At 39.5% G+C, this 25,199-nt stretch overlaps 1 protein-coding gene across 2 annotated transcripts in view; it reads right to left on the reverse strand.

Annotated features, from left to right (window-relative positions):
- The window catches only part of PLCB1 (phospholipase C beta 1), a 667,363-nt gene that overhangs the window by 465,451 nt on the left and 176,713 nt on the right, over positions 1 to 25,199 (reverse strand). The gene's annotated exons all lie outside the window — the stretch shown is intronic.

The raw sequence follows: 25,199 nt of genomic DNA on the forward strand, positions 1-25,199 counted from the left end.
GGAAGAACTAACATCTTTATCATACTGCATCTTTCCATCTATGAGCAGGGGATATCTCCCAATTTATTTAGATCTTTGACTTTGTACATCAGTGTTTTGCCATTTTTCACATGCAAGATCCTTGACATATTTTGTTAGCCTTAACCTTAAGTATCCCAACTTTTGCTGTGATTATATTTTTTTTTAAGTTTCAAATTCCAATTGTTCATTGCTGAAATACAGAAAAGCAATTGACTTTTATACATTGACTTTGTATCCTGCAATCTTGCTGGACTCACTTATTTGTTCCAGATGGGGTCTTTTGGTAAATTCCTTGGGGTTTCCTACATTAACTATCATGTCGTTTATGAGTAAAGACAGTTTTATTTCTCTGTTTCATATGTTTTTCTTTTTAACTCACTGATTCCTCTCCCCTTCAACTGGATGACGTTTGGCACTTTTTCCACAGCCCACTCCAACCCCCATATTTCCCCTCAGAGTATTGATCTTCCACCTGGTCCTATCAAACCTCCTTGTCACATTTCTCCATCTTACTTAGCTCTTCTCATTTAGCCTTTTTAAATGCTCCAATTTTCCAATTTCCACTCGCAATGCTGCCAGCAATGACCCAAGTGTTCTGCAGTGCTTCTCTCCTTCCCAGACACAATCTCCACACTGCAATCATTCACTCATCTCTTTGACCACAGAATTGCAAGTTGAAACACAAACAGTAAGGATTCTTCATAGAAAAAATTCAGACAGTAATTGCACAGTTTTCCTGAAAATGCCACCAGTGGAACTGTGTGGTCTATCGTGGCAGCTTTTGCATTCCATCAAGACCAGCTAAAGAAATGAGCACTAGCAAAAGAGCCTTTAACCAGAGTTTTGACTGCAAATATGTCATATTAAGATAACAACCTAAAATTCTTTCATTTTGTTGACAATGTATTCACTGTATCCCATTTCCCCTTCTTGTCACCTCTCTTATCTTTCCTTCTAATCTTCAAAACTTAGTTCCCTGCCAAAACTCCCCAGTCTCTTGTAGCTATTTCCTCTGAACTGCTGAGGATTTTATTGTCTGTGCTAATCTTTTGCTCCTTGCTCCACTGATTCTATTGGACTGAACTGTTACACAGTGGAATGTTTTATACTGTTTTGTATGTATGCACGTGTGTGTGTGTGTGTGTGTGTGTGTGTATGCACATTTTTTAATGCTTTGTTTTTTCACTTTAAAAAATGTCACTTGAAGGCTAAAATTCCATTTCATACTTCTTCATAATCTGTCTACAATTAAACACATCTGATTGATTGATATCTGTTTTAAAGCAAAGATTTGCCCTAGTTTTAGCATGAACTGGGGAATTAAGATAAATTTCCAAATATGAATTAAATCTCTTTTAATCCTATTTATAATCATAGTGAATGTGTATCAGTTAAGTTTATGTTCAGCTATAGATTTAAAAAAAAAAGCCAACGTAACAATAGCAACTTATTTCTCTCTCAGATAAAAGAAGCCTGGAGGTAGGAGTCCAGGCTTGGTAGGGCTGCATCACCAGGTTTCTTGGTCCCAAGTTTTTCTATTTGACAGTTTCTCAGTCCTCACGGTAGAAATGGCTGCTCAAACACAATTCATATTGGCAAGACTTCAGCCTGTAGCAAAGAGGGAGGGTTGCAGAAGCACATGCCCTTCCTTCTAAGAAAATGTTCCAGCAGTCTCACAGCCTTCTGTTTACACCTCTTGGCTGGAATTTAGTCTCACAGGCACACTTAGCTGCAAGGGATGCTGGGAAGTGTAAGGGGAGAATGGATACTAGGTCAATTGCTAGCAGGCTTCCTCTGGGTAGGAGAAACATTTCTTTCTCTATACGTGTGTATCAACACAACTTGTATGTTCAACAGTAATGAGATAAGCACTGGCTGAAAGACAATAGAGTCACTGCATGAATAATTCTGCCTCTCTTTGGGACTTCCCTATGACCTTCTCCAGAATATTATCTCTCAGTCATGACTGAGAATACCTCTTCTTCAACAAAAACTCACAATGTGTCTACAGCCACATCTCCCCCCAAATACTCCCAATCTTTCTCTCCTGTGGAAGGATTTACCACCTGGCTTCTTAAGGAGCCAGGCTCCTTCTATCTTCCAACTACTTGAAACTAAAGAAAATTTGAGATTTCATAGCTATCTCTTCATAGAATTAAATTGAAATTTAACTTTAAAAATTCATCATCCTTACATTTGTCTTAACTGTAAGGGCTAAGTCCATCCATTGTAATAGTAACACTGTAAGCAGCTCTAAAAGAAACAGTAGGTATAACAATATTTTGATGGACCACTCCACTTATATTTTTTGACCATTCCAAGTCCCCCAATATAGCCACATTCTCAACTTAACAGCAAATAAACTAAGTACCTCTGTCCGTTACGTACCAAGTGTCACCCAACTGATGGAAATTTCCATGAAAACCAGTCCAAGGAAATGAAAAAGAAAGCACACACGAAGTTTCTTTAGACACACCATCTTGCTCCAATTAGATTCCACCTTCATTCCTTCTTCTATCTTCTAGTTTTGGTTCAGTCCTGCTCATCAGACCTCATGTCCATGGTTTCTCATGGTTGCTTTACTAGTTAGCAAGCATAATTAGAATAAGGCACTACCCTTATAAAGCTCCATTGCAGCAAATTATGTAATAGAAATTTCAAGACAATGGATTGTATACCTTTTTCCATCCTTACACGCTAGAATTTTAATTATACAGAATGCTCTGACATTCTTGCTTTCTATTTAATAAATATCAAAATCCAGAGGTAAAACACATTTGTTTCTCTTAATCAGCATATTCTTAATCCTTTCCTGTTTATAGCTTTACACAGGAACACTTTTGGAGCTATTTTTCCGATTAACATCAAAGCTAAGGCTATCCAGGGAGCATGGGCTATTATTTCCATAGTTTCTATATTTAGCAGTTGGCTTTGTTTACAGTCATCTCTCCTCCACTCCACAAATACTTTAAAATTCCCTTTTCTATCACAATTCTGTATCCTCTATCTATCTCTCTAGCTAGCTAGCTTTCTACCAAACTGTGCATTTTCTTCTTGAGTTTTCTCCCAGATGATTCCTGTCTTTCCTCTTTGATTTCTTTCTGGAAAGGAAGGAAATAGCCTTTTGGAACTGAAGAAGTCTTCCCGGGACAGAATTCCTACTGTTGCTCCTCTCTCTGGGAGAAGGAACACGCTCCTAGTTGTGTTCCAAAGGCAACTGGTGAGTGCAATTTGAACTCCCGGGACAGGGGAATGCTTTTCACCCCAAAAGCCAGTGGATTTATTTAATGTTTCATTTAAAAGTGAACATTGATTTTATTTTAAAGCTGGTTAATATTTCCGGGGCAAAATTTTGCTTGTCATTGTCTTGATTAATGTAACACATAATACAAGATTAAGGAGGAGTGTGTTTAATAGTTCAAATAATAACTAATGATTACTTTGGGAAAAAGTGCAATGTGGGCTGTGTAAACTAAGAAGAAGAGAACATTAGGAAACATTATAAGTTAAATCTTTATTACAAGGTCCTTGCTCCGATGCACATCTCTTGCATTTTATTCTCATCACTGAGCAAAGAACAAGGTCAACATAACATTCTTAAAATGTCAAATCATGGTTATTAATTACTGAAAGCTTGAAAATCAGATTGGCTTAATTATCTTTATCATGTGTAGGCCTTCTATTAGGGATAAATATGGAGGATTGAGTTCCAAGGCAGGCATAACCGAGGAAGAACCTGGAAATGTGAGATTTGTCAGCAGGAAGAGGTTAAAATTAGTTTAGTCAGGCCTATGCTTTGCAGGTAACATTTTGAATAGTGTTGCTGTCTCCATATTTATAATGTCAGGCAGTTGTACTCAATAAGTTATTTTCTTTACAAAAATGTAATAGAAGTCTGGGACACTATTAAACCTCTATTAAAATTTTGTATCCTGCCATGATCTAATGTAATACGTGAATACCCCTGGCCTCCCTCAGTTATACCAGGACCATTTTTAACATCAGTGAACCCTTCAAAGTAGAAACCATCCCATCTTCTTTCTTGTGCCATTTTAGATGCTTGAGGAAGACTTCTCTGTAGAAGTTTGGCTAAAATTGGAGGGAAATAAAAAGGTGGTTTCATGAATAGTCTTGGTTTTGCAGAATATCTCCACTCTCTTTTGTGCTTGGTAAAGTTTTAGGGAGAGACATGGCTTTTGTTCAGGCCACTTTGGGATTCTCAATAGACAAATGCTTCTCCATAGGGAGCCATTTTGCTGCCTACCGCTCCCTGCTCCAGTCCTGGGCATTTAGCAGAATCTGGAGACATTTTGGTTGTCATTCTACAGGGGTGCTACTGGCACCTAGTGAGTAAAGGGCAGGGGTGCTGCTGAACATCCTCCAGTGCCCAGGACGGCATTGTAACAGCGGGGAGATGGGTGCATAGACCCCAAAGCTGGTCGGGTCAGGCAACTGACATCATCTGCTACTCAAGGCTTCCAATTTCACAGTCCTGAAGACGGAAGCTGTCACTCATTAATATGTTCATAATTAAAAATAAATTATTTCATCAAGCCTGATGAATTTTTAGCTCCCTTTTAGGTGTATGGACATTTGGTAGAGTTCATAGAGAACATCAAAGTTCTAAACCTGACGTTTGTCACCTGACATGAGCACTATATACCATCAATCAAGGGTGAAAACACAAAAGGAAGGAAAGAGTAAAAGGAACTCAAGTTTCCACTGCAATCCGCTTCAAATCCATCACATGCATCTGTGTCAACACATAAAACCCCGGAGCAAACAGTCCAGCTCTTTCCTTTTTCCTAGTAACGCTTAGTGAAGAGTGAAGGAAGAGCTGATTTTGACAGTTTTGAATCTCCTTTACTTTTTGAAAAATCCTAAAAATATGGAGAATGAGTCTGCAGTGTACCAAGTATACTAAAAAAATAAATGTCAGTTTGATTAGAGTAGTTTTCTGCTTTTAATTGTCTTAGGTCTTACTTACAAAAAGAAAGCAGAGATCATAAAGGGGCAAAAATTCCTTTCAGCATGCCAAATCTGCATCAGCTGTGCCCACACTTACCAACACTTACATCCATTTCCCCCTAACTTTGCCTGAATGTTCAAACATTTGCCTGCAGCAAATACTTCCTCCCTCCTTCGCACACATTCCTATGAAAACCAGACAAAAGGAAAACTGAGACGAGTTTAAGTCAATTGCCTTTTGGGGACACACCACCTGATTTTCATTGGGCTTAACAAGATTTAGTTTGAAATCTGAGTAGGCCTGCATTTGTGGGCCTGATCAGGTTGGGGTGGGGACCAGGAGAGTGATGTTGCAGAGGTCATTTTGGGAAGAGGTCATTTTGGGAGGTATAATAGTTTAGGATTTCTTTGCGGGATGGAGGAAGTAGAGACACCACAGTGCCAGGAGCTGAAGCTGCAAAGGAAGACCAAGGCCACAAAGGACTCAAATGCTGTCAGAAGCCTAGAAGAACTTGGGTATGAATTGGCAAAATAGCAAAGGAGGTGGATTTACACAGATGAAGCCAGAGCATCATGCAATGAGGAAATCAAATTTTAGCTCAGATCCCATAAATAAAGTAACCGTTCCCCACCCAAAGGAGTGGAATAAAATGTTCCCTTTTGTCCTTGTGTGCAAAGAAGAAGGTGGACTAAGGACAGGGTGCCCAGTTGGCACAAACTGCGAGACCAAACAAACCCACAAAATCCATCTCTCGGATTGGCTAATAAAGCTGGAAGCCAGCATCTGGCAGTGCATTCTGGAGGCAAGTCAAGCCTCTTTATGGACTGCACTTGGAGTATTTACAGATTTGAAGAAAAAGAATTAGGACCAAGATCCCCACAACAAAACAAACGGCAGCAGCAACAAATAACCCTTGCGTCCAGCAGCCTGGAAAAGAAATGGCGTGAGTCTCACAGAAAAGAATTAGCAAAACTACAGCAGAGCAGAGAAGTCCAGGCCAGAACAGAATGGAGTAGCTTCTCGTGCTGACCCTGGCCAGTTTCTCAAGACATTAGATGTGGGAGTTGAGAGCAGAATGCTGATGTATAGTATGAGTTCGTAGTTGGTACGACGTCTTATGGATTACTAAAGTTTGTAGATATTCTACAGCGTATGTTTATTCATTCTCAACAAATGCTTTTGCTGTCTGCATAAGTCCCTGAAATAAAGAATTGCTAAAGGCACAGCCACGTGCACTGGGCGCACTGTACCTCATAGTTGCCATTAGATAACCGGCGAGGCAGGCCTCTGACAAAATTATGTTTTAGGGACGGTTGTCTCTAACTATGTGTTACAGCATGCCAAAGAGTCTAGAAGTGTGTTAGGTGGTCCATTCAGAATCATTAGCAGTTTTATAAACAAGGTGAGAAAGTGTACAAAATTATCATTTTTAGAACTTTACGAATAATTCAGGTGTTAGGGAATTAACAAAGTAGAGGGGGCAGAGAGACAAGTCGGGGCTGTTTGAATAATCTAGGACAGTGGTTCTCAAAGTGTGGGTTCCAGTCCAGTAGCATCAGCATCACCTGAGAACTTGTTAGAAATGCAAATTCCTGGGCCCCATCCAAGACCTACTTAATCAGAATGTCTAGCAGTGGGACACAGAAATCTGTCTTTTAAGGAGCCCTTCAGGCGATTTTGATGCATGCTCTGGTTTGAAAAGTGCTGACCTAGGATCTTGCTATGCAAAGCGTGACCTGGTGGACCAGTGCATGGGCATCCCCCTCCAACTAGTTAGAAATGCAGAATCTCCGGCCCCACCCCAGGCCTGCTGAGTCAGAATCTGTGTATTATCCAGAGCCCAGGTGCTTGCTAGGTACATTAGAGTTTGAAAACCTGGACTAGGAGATGAATAAGATGCTAGAAGAGGGAGTCACTATGGGAACGGGGAAGAGGTACAGACTGGAGGAATGTCTAGGGAGGTTAATGAACAGCTCTGATACTTCACTTGTAATCCAGTTGTATAAAACTATCCCCCAGATACCCACATGGATTGAGTTTACTGGCCCTTTGGGATTTGAGCATCTCCAGGGTCTACTGTAGCTGAATAATAAAAACTTTTCATCCTGTGGAGCTCCACGCTGGCCTCTCTAATTGTCATTTTCCCTCAAAATGCAAACATTTCAGGGCAGTGCTATATAAGAAGGCATTTATATAACATTTCCAACCATTTTGTGGTCTTTTTTTGGGGGAAGCAGCAGGTGGGAGGGAGGGTGCCACCAAGAGACAGAGACGGGATTTGCTAACCTATTTGAACTGGTTAGACCCAGTTCAGAGTTTCTGAGAGGGCTGGCTCTGGTTGAGGGCTAAGCAGGCTTGCCAGCAACAGAGCAACAGTTTACAGGAGCGCTAACAAGCTGGAAGAGTGTGCTGTGGATTCGTGGAAAGAAGGCAAAGTTCAGCCTGGGAGAGGAACGGGACAGGTGGAAAACACCTGTTCTAACAGCAAAACGCATTACAACCTGCTGTCCCTTTCCAATAATCCATGAAGGCCTTGGCTTTAACGATTAAGCAGAGGGTAAAAGGAAAGAAAATATAGACCCGCTAATCGTCCTTATTTTGTTTTAATTGGAAACGAGTTCTGGTTCATCCCAGATTATAGAATCTTTAACAAGTAAATTAACAGATACCATGTTATTTATAAACTATAAGTTTTAGAAATTTACATTCCTATTCTAAGATTTATACAAGATTTACAATGCACTTCTTTATCATTTCATGAACGCTTGCCACACTCAATGCAAAATGAGATGAACACCTCACTGTGTATGGTCTACTACTTCTTCTGTCATCACAAAGCCAAACCTTGACATTCTCAGGGCTCCAGAGGAGACATAAAATGTTAGTTGACTCCAGTTGGTGTCACTGAAGACGTTCTGTCCCACCAAAGTACTCAGTGTACTCTCAGAAAGCACGGGGAAGCAGCATGATCCAGTGCTTTTCACCTCAGTGATTTTTATCACAGATCCTGGAGTCAGAAGGGCCAGGTCTTAATCCTCATCCTGATACCTACAGCGTTGGGACCAGCGAAAGTTATTGAACTTCTCTGTACCTCAGTTTCCACATATGTAAAATGAAAATAATAGTTCCTACTTCACAAGGTTGTCATCAATATTAAATGAATTAATGTGTGCAAAATGCTTAGTGCAGTAACTAGCACATGGCAGGTCATCAATAAATGTCAGCCATCATTATTGTCAAATGTGCCATTTGATAGTTACAAACCGCCCCATGAAATGTTAACGTGTATGTCAATAAATGAGAATGTCAGGTATAGATAAGTGCTGTTAAGTTTTTAAAAGGTAGTAAGTGAGGTGAAGAGGTAAGGAAGCTGATTTGATCAGGTCAGTCGGGGACGGGGAGGGCCTCTGCAAGCGGTGAAATTTCACTAGGAGAAGCAGCATCACTGTGAAGATCTGGGAAGAGAGAATTCAGGCACATAAAGCAGCCTGTATAATGTTCCAGAAACTACAAGCAGAGAGAATTTCAAGGAAGAAGTAGGCCCATCAGACATGTCAAGAGATGCTAAGGGGTCAAGCGAGATGAAAACCGATGACAAGATGGTGGACTTTGGTCACTATGATAAGAATTTTCTCAGCTGCGTGTTGAGGTGAGAATGGGAGGGGAGCAAGTAGAGACTGTGAGTGAAGAGCACTCCATAAGGAGTTGCTGTGAAGGGGAGTGACAAAATCAGGGAAGGAGTAGTCCATAGTGATTTCAAATTGGTGAAAAGGAAGTACTAACCAGAGACAGGGGTAACGTGAGTAAAGACACGGAAAAGAGAAGCATCAGGGTGTGCATGCTGGGAGAGGGCTTATGGTAGGACAGGCAAGGAAGGAGATGCACAGGCAGGCTTATGATACCCAAGCATAATGCTGGAGGGAGAGGCAGCGGGCAATGAGTGTAAGAAGCTGGACTGCTCACAGGTGTCCCGCCTGAACAGTGCAAGACGGAGAGCTGGGAAGAAAGCGAGCTGCTATTAGATGACATAGCTTAAGATAAAAACAATGACATTTGTGTTCCCAGAGCTCACTAAGCCCTCTGTTGTGAATGGGAAAGGCACCCTAGACATCCATGAGATCATACAAACATCAGAAACGAAGAATAATAGAGTTCGGGTTACTCGGAATGTGCTAACAATTCATTTTTAAAGAGGAGACACTCTACGTGTCAAAAGTAGTTTACCAATATATTAAAATCCTTGAAAATACATAATGGAGATCTATATTTAGCATATAATCCTTAAAATGTAATCTCCATCCTGGGAAATACGGAATAGGAAATTCAAAAGGCCCTAGATCAAGCTGGCAGGAACTTCGAAGTCTGCTGTAGAAATGGTTCCTGAGTCATCTTAACTATTTCTCAGAATGACAGTTTGTGGCTGAGCCTTGGAAAGGGAAGGGACCTGGGCAAGAACTCCTAGGGCAGTTCCAAGGAGGATCTTTTACCCGAATTATCAATTAAGGAGGCCCAGGGGAGTGGAGGGACAATCATTCGGAAGAAGTCCAGCAGGAGGGGCCGTGCTGGGAATAGAACAGACAGCACTTACCAAGCACACGCTACTTGCGCCAGGCCCCTTTTTAGGCATTAAGAGCTGCATTAACTTTTTAATGCTCACAGCATCCATATCCCCATTTTACAGACAAGGAAACAGAAACTCGGAGATGTTAAATAACTTGCCCAAAGTGATGCACCTGTTATTAAGTGAGAGAACTCATGACAATGAAGCTTCAGCGATAAGAGGACCAACCAAGTAAATCATCAAAAACAGAAGGACAGAGATTTTGTGAAGCCAGATGAATGCAGTGTGGGTGTGGAGAGAGAACAAGCAGAGATGAGGTCAAGGTGCAGGTGGGCTGAAAGCCAGTCCCGGAATTAATTCTGTAACACAGCCAGTCTGCCGATGGTGTAATTCTTAATGGAAGGTTGGCAGGCATCACTGGGCTGAGGAGCATTTCTGGGAGCAAATGAGCTCGTCCTGCTGGCAGGGGGAGGATGAATTACCTCTCCAGTGCACTATCATTCCACTGCCCCCCATCCCCAGCCTATTACTCTCTCCTACTCCCTCCAGCTCAGGGATATATAAGTTGGAGGAACTGCCCACATAAGGAGCGAGTGACAGCTTGTCACTGTAAGCAGAATCATCTTTGTTCTCTCGTACACCACTGCTGAGAATGTAAAGTGACACAGACACTTTGTAAAACTGGGAGTTTCTAACAAAGTTAAATAGACACTCACCCTATGACTCAACAAGTCCACTCCTAGGTAATTACCCAAGAGAAATGAAAACATATGTCCACAAAAAGACCTGTATAAGGTTGTTCACAGCAGCTCTCTTCATAATAACTCAAAAGTAGAGACAACTCAAGCATCCATCAACTGGAGAGCGGAAAAATAAATTGTAGTAAAGTCATGCAAAGGAATACTATACAGCAATAAATATGCAACAACATGGATGAATCTCAGAAACCTTATGTTGAGTGAAAGAAGCCAGACACACAAAAGCCTCCCATGTGATTCCACTTAGATGAAGGGCAAGAAGAGGTAAAACTAAGCTGGATGATAGGATAGTCGTTGTCTCTGGATATCTCTGTGGGTGGGGAGGGATAGTGGGGAGAGGTATTGCCTGCAAGAGGGCAAACAAGAACTTTCTGGGGCCATGATAATGTTCTATTTCGATCTACTCTATGCTTACATAGGTGTATACATTTGTCAAAGTTCACTTAGTGATATATTTGAGATTTGTACATTTTACTGTATATAAATTATATCAAAGAAGAACTATTAGTGTACAAAGTAATATTTTTAAAAATTGTTGTTTTTCTGATAGCTGGGCAAAGGAAACCTCTCCATTGATGACTTTGATCATCCTTGTACTAGCTCTGCTAATTAGGCTCTTGACCATCACCACACATCACAAAATATAAAGAGAATCAACAAAACAGAGAACCTGCACCAGAGCTGCACTTTCTCCTCAACGATTCTCCCAGTACCGGGCCATTTTATTGCTTCCTCCTTGCAAAAGGGTATTGATAAAAAGGCAGACATACCATTAACATTAACAAAATAATTATAGTGCTGGAGCTCCATTGACAGGATACGCTCCCACAGAGAAACAGGACAGTACTTGAACTTTCCTTATGAAGATGCCGAGCTCCATGAATAATTAACATGCCTCTCATTGTTAAAATCCTGCCTTTTATATTTCTTTGAATCGTGTGAATGTACTATCTGTTATTATAATTTAATAAATTTAAGTATTTGGAAAATAGAAACAATCAACCTCTGCTCATTCTTAGAGCTATAAATCACTTTGCAAGGACCACCACTGTCCCCCACATCATTGACACTTTGGTGTCTCTAGCTTCTTGAGCATCAGAATCTTGGTCACAGGCACCGTTTGAGGAATTGGCCTTCATTCATTTCACAGCTCACCTTTCTCTCCAACTGGCAGCAATGGCCGCAATGTGCAGAAACAGGCAGATGTCCTGGCTATGAACAGCTGTGCGACTTGAGAGGCCAGGAACTTGCCTTTATTCATTTAATTACTCTTTTCATCTTGCTTACAGAAAAGAAATCTTAAAGAGCGAACACTAAGTCTTAAGCTTAGCTTCCTTACTAAGAAAACAAGACTCTTTGGAAAAGAAATTGCATATCTGAATTACCTTCCTTCTTAAGGATGGTGTGGAATACTTCAGCCATTAGGTGTCATTTTGCAAAAAAATGCTAAATTACTCAAAGCAATACTGACACTTAGGTATCATTTAGTTTTAGCAAATGTCATCAAATTATAACTATGAATTTACAAAAATCTCATTGCATCTTACAAATGCTATTTTAAGTTTTATTTCATGAAACTGGTTATTGCAACAGATTCCATGTGTCTAAGGAAATTCCATAAATGTTAGAATTTACAAAATGAAGCAGGGATGCTCTCAAAGACTAAGAAATGTATATTTACAAGACTAAGTTATCACCAAATAAAAGGTACCGTGGGGCCGGCCCAGTGGCATAGCGGTTAGGTACGCCACTTTGGATCCCGGGCACGGACCTACACACTGCTTATCAAGCCATGCTGTGGCAGGTGTTCAACATATAAAATAGAGGAGGATGGGCACAGACGTTAGCTCAGGGCTAATCTTCCTCAGCAAAAAGAGGAGGATTGGTGGCAGATGTTAGCTCAAGGCTATTCTTCCCCCAAAATAAAAAAAAAGGTACCTTAATGATAATAAAATGAAAACCCACATTTTGATATAAGTTTAAGTGACTATCTTACTTCACATCATCCCAATGAAATTTCCCAATGCGGCTAGAATAGTTGAGATTGCCAATTAGGAAGCCAGAGATTTCCTGGGTTCAAATCTCAATTCTGCCACTTAGTAGCTGGGTGACCTTGGGCAAATTACTTAATTTCCCCATACCTTACTTTCTTCCTTTATAAAAGTAATAAAAATCTGTTCTTTAGATTAAATTGTTCAATGCATATAAAAACCTTAAAACAGTGCCTAGCATTAAAAACTGTACTTAATTGTTCTTAGCCATTATTATTTATTATCATTTTTATTCTGCTTCCTTCTATTAGAATTACTAGGACATCATTTAAATATAATGCTTCTATTACTATCAGAAATACTTTAGACACATAGAAATGATCCTAAAATTTATTGATGCATATTTTTCTAAATAAAGATATACACAGCCAGTGGAGTTAAGGACCACAGTGTTTCCTGTGAATGTTAAAATAGGAAAGGTTATAATCATAGTTATCATCATAGTGTTGTAGACTGTACTAGAGAAAAGAGAAAAAGAGAGAAAAGAAGGAACTGATGAGTAATGAGGAGACGGTACATGAAAACACCTCTGTATAATCAACACTCTTTTCCATAGACGTATATGCAATCAAGATAAAATAAAACCTTCAAGTATAAAGGAACTTAGAAGTATTTTATCCCAACCCAAAACTGACATCCATTCTAAGCATCCCTAGAGATGCTCAGTTAGACCATTGCTTCTCAAAGGGTGGTCCTCGGATTAGTATCACCTGGGAGCCTGTTAGAAATGCAGAACTGCACACCCCACCCGAGACCTTCTGAATCAGAACCAGCATTTTAACACTATCCCTTGGGTATTTGCATGCATATTAAATTTAGAGATCCTGTTATACTATTCTAATCACTTGTACTCGTGGCAAACTCAATACTCATGAGGCAGTGGTTCCACCAATAGATACTCCCATTTCTTAGAATGTGTTATTATATGGAGTCCAAATTTGCCTCCCAGTTTAAGACAAATATATAGGCCATGATCTCATTTTTAAAATATGCTTAAATATATATGCATGATATAAAATATGTATATTTGTATGTATGCGTATAGGTTTAGGTTTACATAGAAAAGTTTCTGGAAGGATAACACCCAACTGTTGACACTAGTAAGCAATTTTTAAACGTGCTGTTTGAATTTCTTACTGTGCCTACTTCTGTTTTACCCTTTCGTCTTAGTTCTGTTAGCTGTAGGATTCAAGACCACTTTTATTAACTCTTCCTCAGAGAGCTGAAAATAGCTTCCTGCCTCCCCTTGGACTTCTTTCCTCTGGGCTAAAGGCTCCAAATGTTCCACTGGCTCCTGCTGTCCTACCCTTCCCTCACCCTTCGGCATCTGTGCCATCAACAGGTCTCCTCAAGGCAGGGCCGGAACCCAGTTTTCCCCGACCCGCGTTATTAGAAGCAATCAGTTGATCTCCAGGAGTGCTTTCTTCTTGGCTAATCACTTCTTCGTTTGAAGATGTCATTTTAAAAGTCATAGAAGAAATTAGTTCTCAAGTCACATAAATTATCATAATGTTTTTTCCTTCTACGATGTTCTGAATGTATTGGAGATGCTAGGAAGAGCCCTGTAATGGCCTTAATTGCACAGACCCCAATAGTCATTTCTGAAGCAAAAGAATAACTATTATGTGTAAAGTGCTTGAAGGAAGACAAGGCAGGAGCACCAAGCACTTCCCAAGACAGGAAGAGAATAAGCACGGCAGGGGGCAGTGGGGGGGTGAGGGGAGGGAGTCGTTGATCTGCTCACGTGCACGCAGAGACATTCAAGCATAGCTAACAGGAACAGTCAACAACCGTGAATTGAGCTCCTACAGATAAAATGACAATTGATATAATAACCAGAAAATAAAAATAAAACACAAGACTTTAATGGGAACTCTTTAGGGGGCTGAAGATTAGAATGGGGTAGGTAGAACTTTGGGTTAAAACAGTCTTTTTTTATGGTTCAGTGCCAAGATCTAGAACAGAGTTCCCCAATAATTCAGCCTGTCATGAATGGGTCATGACAAGTCCACTTCTTGGCATAGCTGGGTGAGGACTGGCCAGTACAAGACCCCAGCTGGTCACCTCCAGCACCAAGGGGGCTGCAAACACATTATATTTTTCCTACGTATGTTGTGCCACCCCCCCCCCAAATATATATATTTAGAAACACTGGTATAAAAGATATTCTTTTTCTGTCAACTTCCAGGGCTATTTTGAAAACATATATCACAGCAATGGAGCAAAAAAACATCCCCAAGGCAACAGGAAAAGACATTTATAGTGCAAGCACTGATGAGGAGACCCCCATTCATTAAGGCTTAGCATTGCATTAATCTGTGCTGACATCATTGGTACTGAAAGAGCTATGTTTATAGGAAACTTTATCAAGACTCTGTAACTCAAAGTCTGAACTTTGAGCCATTGCAAAGAGCACCTGAGAATGTTCTGCAATGGCATATCAACCTTGATACAAGAACATAAGCAGCCATGCATGGACAAGCATGGGGCAGAAGTAGGTGTGGGGCACAGACTAGCTTAGGATATGAAATAGAAACAAACAAAAAAAAGAACACATAGAACCAGAATGACCACAGAAGAAAGAATCTGGACATGTGTCAGGATAGTAACATTTCTCTAAGTCACTACTGGCAGAGGGTTTACCAATTCTTTGTCAAGAAAGGACTGGAATTAAAACTGGAACTATATGAGTTAGAACTGAATATTAACTTTAATTGAGTTTTTTAAAACTATTTATTCAACCAATAAATTGACAATGTATAAATACATGGATCAGTACACCCTGCCATCCAGTAAATTATTTCTGATGTATTCCACTATATGGTTTCAGATCTTGTTAACAAGTTATTTTTGTCACATTTATGATAGCTTGGGAAGGAAAATAATATTGATGTTTGTGATTGTTTTATGTCAGAGATTATAACAAGTGTTTTAGTATGTATCTTCCATTTAATGCTTATAAACCTATGAGGTAGACGGTGAAAGAAGAGGAAAGAAGTGAAGCTTAAGGAAGTTTAATAGCTTGCCCAAGATCATACAGCGATTAACAGAAAGGTCTAGCTTTGAAGCCACAGTTTTCTACTGCACTCATTGTTTATTCGACCACAACACGCTGCCTGAGAACTGAAAGAGTCTTGTCAAGAGCATATGCCTTGAGTGATGTACCAAGTAAACAAGACCCTAGCAGAGGAGGGGCTGAATAGTACCCCTACATGTGATCTGCCTGTAGTAATCTACACGTTCCAAGAGCTCTGTGATGGTGTTCATATCTGTGGCTCCAAATATGCTTCTCAACCTCAGCACTTTGGACATTTGGAGCCAAATGATTTTTTTTGTTGTAAGAGGCTGTCATGTGATTTGTAGGACGTTGAGCGGTATCCCTCTCTTCTTCCCACTAGAGGCCAGCAGCACCCTTACTCAAATTGTGACAACCAAAAATGTCTCCAGACATTGCCAAATGCCTCCTGCAGCAGGGGAGGACAAAACTGCCCCCAACTGAGAAACTGCTCTGAGGCCATCAAATAAATATTTTATTTACTGAAAAATAACATAAAGCTTTGCTGAACTCAATGACTGGCTCAGCAATTGAAAGGCTGGACAATAATAGAATGCTCAGTTCTTTACTCTGGACCTAGATTGAAGCAACAACACCTTTGTACTATGTTTTTAGTAGTTAGGCTAAGTAACTAGCTGCTATAACAGGTAATCCTCAAAAATCTCAGTGCCTTGTTCATTGCAAGGTTATTCCTTACTCATGTTACAACCCAGTGTAGGTGTTCCTGTCAGATGGCTTGACTCCAGGTGATCATTCAGGAACTCAGGCTCCTCATGCCTTTGGCGCCACCAACTTCAACACATGCCTGGAATCCCTCCATTCAGCCAAGGGGTGGGGAAAACACGGTGAGGGAGGCACATCTTCTCTGTAACCACATCAGCCTGGAGGTGACACATATCACTTCTCAGATTTTGTTGCTGAGAAACGGTCATGTATTCCTTCACTTGGAAGAGTTTTTCCAGCAATAACCCTACACTAGAGAAGAGGTGTATGTATTTTTAGTGTTTTTCTGTTCTGAAGCAACAAGTCTGTTCCTTCAAAGCAACTACATAAATATTCCAGCCTAAGAAGAATTCCCTAAGTTAGGCAAATATGATCCAAATTGCATGTGTGTTATTTTCCCACTTTATGCATGGTGAAGTTTGGATACAAATAGTTCCTCCGACTAGGGGTTGATATCCCAGGGCCAGAACGCCAGATTCTGACTCTGATTTGAGAGTTCCTACTTCAGCAGGCAGGTGACACATATTTAGAAGAGTAGAGAGTGCCAGTAGTCAAAGAGAGGGACAATGTTATAAGCACTGTCTCTGGAATCTGACTGGGTCAAGTCTTGGCTTTGCCACTGAATGGTTTTGTGTGACATAAAACAAGTAATTTAGTCTCTTAGAGCCTCCATTTTCATATCTAGGGATAATCATATTATAGGGTGGTGATAAAGTTTAAATGAGATGATACACAGAAAGTACTTAAAACAACGTCCAATAAGTTTTGGTTATTGATAAGTACACCGCAAGAGACAACTAATACATGATCTATTAAGTTTACAGAATTTTCTGGCTAATAAACATCCTACTTAAGTTCTATCTATTTTGGGGTCTATTTAGGTTTTTCCATGTTAGCCCCTTTACAAAGAACAAATAACCTCTCATTGACTGGCAGATTTGCTCAATCCTAGAATAGAAACTGGTAGAGGAGGCAACTGGGAAAGCAAGTGTCAATGAATCAGCATAAATCCATCTCCATCACTGGAAAGCAGCCCAGAGTGCAGACTCCACTGACAGCAAGTCAGTAGAATCATGTTCATTTAAATACCAAGGGCAGCACGGAGCATTATGAAAGATGGAAGCAAGGTCAAATGCTTTGTGTGTTCTTCTGCCAGCTCAGTGGTCAGAAACTCTAGGGCCAAGGACAGAAACCCAGGACCCAACCTCACCATCCGGTTCCTGGTTTCGAATCATCTTGTTACAGATGAGGAGACAAAGGCCCAGCAAGTTTGGTGGTTAAAGAGTTGACATGAGTCCTAAACCCATGTTTGTTCATTCTTGGGCCAACCATCTTATCTGCGCTGCTTTCATATGTGTGTTACTTTATATTCCATAATTCTACAGAATGAAGTGATAATAAGCACATGATGCCAACACAAAAATCTACATAATATCTTTCTGGAAGCTGCCAATTTTTTCCTTACACAAGCACCTCTTCGTATTTGAGATATTTCCCCCAAACTGAAGGTGGGTCCCACCTTCTGCAGGCACCTGGTCTTATTTTTTAATAAAAAAAGAAAGAAAGAAAAACAAAGCAAAAAATGACCACTTTACTCCAAAAACAAGCTCTTTGTTTAGGATCAAAACATCTCAAAGCCCCTCTTTCGGTTGAGTTCACAATAACTGAAGATGTAATGGTTTGGTGGATGTGGACACCACACTTCAGTAATTTCTGTCAAAAAGATGAAGCACGAAAAACCACTGACATCACTGCAGCTCAGCCATGCCCCCAACCACAAAATCTTGTGAAAGGCATCAGCCTGCCAAGAGAAGAGGCTTTGCCTTCAGCAGATTAGTGTGAAAAAAATCTCAAAATGTCAGCTTTGGGTAACACGCTTCTACTGATTTTTATACGGAAAAAAAATCCACATGGCTTGAGTCTCATTCTTTCAAGGTACAAATTTTGCCTTGAGAATATGATGGTGGGCAAAATATTCCAAAAGCAAGTCTTTTTGGAAAAAAAACATTCTTTTTTGCTAGAACCCTTCGAATGGGTTCTCAGAGTCACCTCCTATTTCAGTTATGCAAGATTTTAATATCCTCTAGAGGTCAAGCAAAACTCCACTTGGTAATTTTGAGCTTTGCTTATTCGTTTTATTGACAGAGTTGGCAGCATAAACATCTGTAGATATGTATGTACATGTGACTCTGTGTATATGTATGCATGCATGTGAATGAAATGTCTGCTAGTTGACTGTTTCTGACCTACAAAGATGGCTATTTCATAGGGTTCAACCTCATAAATTCAAGAAGTGCCTAATTAAATATGCAACATACACTGAAAACCTACTTTATGCCCTGAGAGATTATGACGTCATACTTTCTACTTCTCTCCTTCATAGTTCATTCTATTTTAAATCCATCCTTTATGACACAGCAAAGGACCTAGATGCTATTATCATAGATCAAGATAATATTCCTTCAACTCAACCAATAACAAATGCCAGTAAAATGCCCAGTCTTCCAGAATCTGTTACATGCCAACGAGTTTCTCCTCAAAATACACTTGAAACCTCAGATGCTATCAAGAAAATAGAAACCCAAACCAATCTCTTCTATAGAAATAAGAAAGCTCAATAGAGTGGCATATGTTCATCAGAACTACAGAACTGAGAGCTGGTTGCTGGATATGAGATATGACCATGGGTCTGATGCAAATGAAGCAATGAAAGGAGGGTAGATAATCCAAACCAGTAAGCTAGAGGAACATTTGAGAACCTTCTAAGGAACAGTCTTCATTCATGTGGCATGGCTCTTCTATGGCTATAAAATGTAGCTTCTTGAGCATTTACATGCAACACCTGGAAGAAATGGGTCTTTGTTACAATGGTTAAGCATACCATCTCTGGAATCAGACTGCCTGGGTTCAAATCTCAGCTTTATAGTTACAGCTGTGACACTGGGTAGACGTTACTTAACCTCTTTGTGCTTCAGCTTCCCATCTAAAAAAGAAAATGAGACTAATATCTGCCCTTATAGTTGCTATAATGATTAAGTGAGTTAATACAGTGTAAAGGCCCAGCACATGATAAGCAATTAATAAATAATAGCTACTGTTATTGATTCAATATCATTGTTTCCATTCATTCTAAGGCTCCCCTGTACTTGTAGCCTACAGTTTTTAGCAAGAGAAGGGGAGGGAGGTCTTTATGTGCTTTTTGCCCCAGGAAAGAATTATTCTTGAAGACCTACTTGTCATCTACCTATTTTCCAATTTTCGAGTACAAAATATGTGAGCATTTAATGACGCAAGGGAAACCTGAAACTCAGCTCTTTTACAAACATTTAAGCAACGCTTATTTTAATGCACATTTCTGCTGTGTAGATTTGGTGAAATTCCTAAAGCAAAGTCGTCATGAATTTGCACTGTGGTGTGCCAGTCTAGAGTTTAAGAGATCTAACTCTAATTTATGCTGGGGCATAGCTCTGGGTATTGCACAGGTGGGCTGTGAAGCAAACTCTAAAAGTAAATCACGGCCCAAATCAAATGATGATTTTTAATAAGGGAACAATGCTGAACTGTCTCATCGTAGATCTAGCTCTGGGCTCCTCTGGCAGAGAAGATGTCATTGCCATCAGTGGCGTTATCATTGCACATGGGACAAAATATGGTAGCTTCGGAGAGGAACCTGGATCACTGACATTTCTGGCAGCTGAAAGAAAGAAATGTTCCAGTTGTCTGCACACAAAGGTGAAAAGGAAACAAGGGCCACAAATGTGGTGGATAAAAACAAGTCCTTATTTTAGGCCGATAGTACAAAACGCTGCCTGCACTCAAAGATCTGGCCGCTCTGGTTGAAAGATTTTCAACCATCACCTAACACATCTGGGAGAAAAGCAAGTAAGCATCTAGAAGACTTCTCAGAAAGAGCCTGGGATTAGCAGGGACATAGATAAAACCATTTCACCAGACTTCTCCCTTTATAGAATATTGGATATAAATACAGAATTACAGAATTAAATGTTGTTATTTAAGACCACCCAAAGCTAACCAGTCGAGAAATAGGAAGGGGTTAGAATCATCACGTGAATCTTGTATTCTTATTAGACACTGGATTTTGAAAGTACTGGGGCTGCTCAAAGTTGACAGCTTTTCCTTGATTTTGTACCCAGCATTATGTCTATGCATATCTGGTCAGTCAATTAACTAGATGGCCATAACATAATATTATGTTTATGGTTCATTTTCCTTTCTGAGTAATCCTCCCCCACCCCAACCTCCAGGGAGTCTTCTAGGAACCCTGGAGCAGCAAGAACTCTCTGAGATATTGTATCTAGGGGCATCTGTCTCAAAGCATATCAAAAGTCAAAACCGCATCAACTTCAATACGCCCAAAGCAGCACAAAGAGTAGCAGTAAGCTATTGTTTTATATGCATATGTACTTATTTAACTCATAAAATTATGTAATTCCTATATAACAATACCTGAAATATATATGTCAGTCCCCAAAGAATAAATAAATAACAAATCAAACATATCAATAGAAATGATGCAGAAAAATTAAAATTAAAATGGAATGGTTAGGACCCCTACCAGGCAATGCACCAAAAAACCACTAGTCATATGCTCAAAAATTCAGATAAGAAAGCCAGCACAGTGACTAGAGAAGCTGGATGCCGACACCAGCAACTCCTGCATCTGCCTCCTCTTTCCATTTTGAGCTCTCGGCAGAAGCAGCAGAATTCAAATTGAAGCTATGACAAAGGAGTTCAGCAAGAGAATGAGAGAAAAAAGATTTGGTGAACCACATAAGAAAAATTACTCCTAATCATGTTTTCATATGTGTGTGTGTGTGTGTGCGCAAGCATGTGTATTACTGTGTGTGTGTGTGTGTGTGTGTATGCCTCTATATATGTATATATGCAACTATATTTGTATGTATATAACTGCATATATATGTTTACATATAATATATATTTGTAGCTGATGAAATGAACTAAAAAGATAATCAGTTTTATATGGTGACAACTAGACAACAACATAGTTTTTCAACAATATGTGAAATAATTCATCAGCCAGAAAAGTCTCAGAAAAATACCTGGGTGCCAAAATGAATCACAAATTGATAAAAAATTAGAATACAGAGTTGTGCATGAAGTATTGGGAAGACCCTGATATTGAATGAACTATGATCAGCATGCCTTCGACGGCAGAGACTGCTAATTGTTCTCCAATATCCAAGCTACCTTTCTTCCTTTTGGTAAGAGCAACCTCTAAGTGTTGACTGCACTAGTAGCCACTGAGTTAGAGACTACATTTCCCATCTTCCGTTGCAGCTAAGCATGGTCATCTGACTCAGTTCTGGCCAACAGGATGTGAGCACCAATGCTGTATTAATGTTCTGCTCTATGTTTTTAAAAGGAAACTGCTTACCCTCCACTTTCTTCTCCTTTCCTACAGCTGGAATGAGGACAAGGTGCTGTGATTCATATTCAGCCATATGAATACTCTAGCATACGGTGGAAGAAGATAAAAGAAACTGGGATATCTGGAAAACCACATGGAATAGTGTTAACTTAAATTGCCCATTGGTTCAGACCTTAACATGAAAAAGAAATAAATCTTCCATTTGTTTAGATTTTTTGTTTGGGCCCTGTGAAAGTAGCCATGTTAACTTTCTGGCAAATATCCTCTTTTGTTTCAGTGTTGTGTTTCAGTCTTGATAACAGGGTATACTTTTTTGAGAAACTTCTGGAAGACCACACAAGTAAAATAAAAATGAAGATACAACCTGGCTCTGATTTTTAAAAAATTTTTTAAAAAGAAAAAATATTGGGGGTTACTTGGACAGAAGACATGATTAACAGGAACTTTGTGGCTTCAAAATTTCATGGGTTAATAGTTGGACTAAGTCACCAGCAAAAATTTGAAGTAGATAACCTATACCAAGAACAATTTTCTGAGTCATGAGAAAGAAATGTATTTCTTAAGACTGCTTAACTCATAGGCCATGGGAAATCATAACCTATCATTCCTAGAAAGCTTTAAAACAATTGAAAATTGCCTACTCTTTGGCCCTCAGCATCGTTCTGCTATGCTGTAGGAATGCAAACCTTCCAGCTCCAGAATCTTAAACTGAGGACATGAGTGAACACTTACAAGCTAGACAGATGAGCAACAACACAAAATTAAAACCACAAAAGTTACTTTGTTTTCAACATCTCTTCCGTAGAGGTCAATATATTGCTCCACATATTTCCCAGAGAATTAATACGTAATAGCAAGAATTGGAAGAAAATTTAGGAATATTTCTGAAGTTAAAGAGAGCCATGTAAACACATCAGCAGATATTTACACTTCCAAGTAGGAACACTTAACCGAGAGCAAAATATTTACTTAGGCAACCCTAAAGGGTAAATCTCTTTTAGAAGAGTAATCTTGTAATTACTCTTAACTAGATTAGAAAAGTGGGTAGAAGTGTTTGTAGCTTCATACAGGTTCTCAAATATTCTAAAATATTTTGTTCCTTGGAAACAACAGCTTTTCCAGTGGGCTATGCCCTTTCCCACCCAGGTCAAGGGTGCTGTCCTCTGCAGCACTTCCAAATCCCCCAGGCAAAGTCAAGCCTTTCATTTTCTATCCTCTATAGTGCTTCCTGAACATTCTACTGTTCCACTTAATCCCATAACCATTTGTTTGCTCACTCCCTTTCCCACTGAACTAGGAGCTCCTTGAGAACAGCAGTAGATGGAGCCTCCCGTATGTTCAACAGCATAGATTCCAAAGGCAGGCAGGTTCAAATCCCAGCTCCACCAAATCATGTGCACGTGACCTTAAGCATATTATTTTACTTTCCTGAGCCTTAGCTCTAAAATTATTAAACGGGCAACTCTGAGAATTAGATGAGTTAATACGCAATAAATTTCTCTGAGCAGTGCCTGACACATAGTAAGTGCCACCTAAGTGTTTCATCAAGTCAGTTCCTGACTCTTTAGGTGCCTGATAAAAACTGGATGAACACCATAATAGGCCAACTTCAAGGATGGGATGAATCTTACAAGCAAGTGCCTCTTGTTAAAATATTTAAAACTTTTCCAATGAAAACATAACTTCACGAAACTCTAGATGATCACAACCCAACAAAATTATCTCAAGGGCTTACCAGAGAAGATTCCAGAATAATGGTCTAAAATGTAACAATCTTAGCTCAGAATGGCAGTCCTTCCTTTGGAGACCTGGAACTTGAAATCTAAAACACTGCTTTTCAGGATATGCATTCATTGATCTAACCAAGAAAATCGACGTAGTTTCAAGTCATTTATTTATTACAGAGAATGTCTGATATGTCCCTTCTTTTCAGTCTCATCTGTTAGTTCCCATGACTTCCGCTCTTGTGAATAGTTCGTGTCTACTAACTGCTTGTATCATGATTTTACAAGAAGAAAACTTCCATTTAAATGCAAAGTTTCACAAGAAAAGTACCTGAAAACCTGTTTGTATCTTTGTGTCAGTATCTAATATTATCAAAAACTTTCAAACATTTTCAATCTTTGAAAATTATTCAGAATTTCTTCCCAAGTGGAAAGTCCATATGAGCACCTGGCAATTCACAAAGTCATTGTCTGAGGACTGTCCTGTGGTTATAAACATTCTATGGCACATCCGGCTGTCACACTCTGTAGCAGTGCAGCCTTCAGAGTTTTGAGGAAAAGATAGAAGGAGCAGCATTCAGGCACACATTGCAGATACTGGCAGTTGGAAATGGGCTGGAGAACAGAGAAAGGTTTGAGGGGTATGGGGTCACTGACAGCAACCACCACACCTTGCTAATACTATATCTATTTATAAACTCGAGAGAGTTAATTAACTTAACAATTAGGAGAAAGGTCCTAACAAATAAACATAACCCATGTCCAAACACTGAGAAAGTGATTCTGGAAACAGGTTGCGATGCTGATGTTTATGCATTTATGAGACCCGAATAACACCGAAAGCCAATAAGAAAATGCCTCTTAGCATCAATTACACTTTTTAAAAATAAAGTGAGAAGAAATTAATATTTTTATTCTCTTTTGACACTTCTACCTCAAGATAGTTCAGGAAGTCCCCAGTCCCTAGATAGACCTGTCAATTGCAGATTTTGCCCAATGATAACTGCATAAAGTTTTATTCATTCAACAAACATTTGCATATTTATGAAAGATAAATCATAATTTATAGTACAGAAAAAATATCAACTAAGTAATTATTGCCTGATGTGATCAACTCCTTTTGTACTCTCTGTACAAAGCCTGTTACTTATAGTCTCCTTTGGATTGTGGGAGAATGTCAGGAACTTTTAACTGATGCCTCTGCAGAATATCAAAACTGAATACATGTCTTTCAGTAATATTTCATTAATGCAACTTCTGTAACAGTGGACAAATAATCCCTGTCAGTGAATTTTGCACACGTGCACACACACCCCTAATGGATCCCCAGAACCATAATAGATAATAATAACAAATGATCATTGCTGTTTTACACCATTAAGTTACTGGTGGCATGTTACACCCTCCTTAGACACTGCGAGCTCCTGAAAGACCCAGGACTAAGTTCTGTTCATAATTTTAAAACCTCCTCTCCCTAGCTGTATTAATCATTGCAGCCCAGCACCTGTTATGCTTAGAGCAGTCACTGTAATATGAGTTGAATTCAGTGAGAAAAGCAATAGTACATATATTTTCTTGATTTAGAAGTCATCTTACTTCTGAATCTCCAGTTCTCTCACTTAACCCTTCCCTCTAAATAAATATATTTAAAAGAACTGCTGGATGGCACATAGTAATTAGCAAAAGCAGGCTGTATCATAATTTTGATATATTAAGTTAGCCAAATTTTTTTCTCAGCAATGACTGAGTATGGCATTAGGTTAGATGCAGTGGGCTTATGAACATTGATAAGACCCTGAAATGATGAAAGGGAATCACTATTTAACGTAGTGGTTTAAGAAGAAAAGGTGTGCACATTCCTTGGCAATCCTTTCATCAAGAGGTTAAGTCCATGCTCCTTCCTGGAATATGAGCTGCCTTAGTGCCT

The sequence above is a fragment of the Equus asinus genome, chromosome 15 (genome assembly GCF_041296235.1).
Source record: "Equus asinus isolate D_3611 breed Donkey chromosome 15, EquAss-T2T_v2, whole genome shotgun sequence".
Lineage (NCBI taxonomy): Eukaryota > Metazoa > Chordata > Mammalia > Perissodactyla > Equidae > Equus > Equus asinus.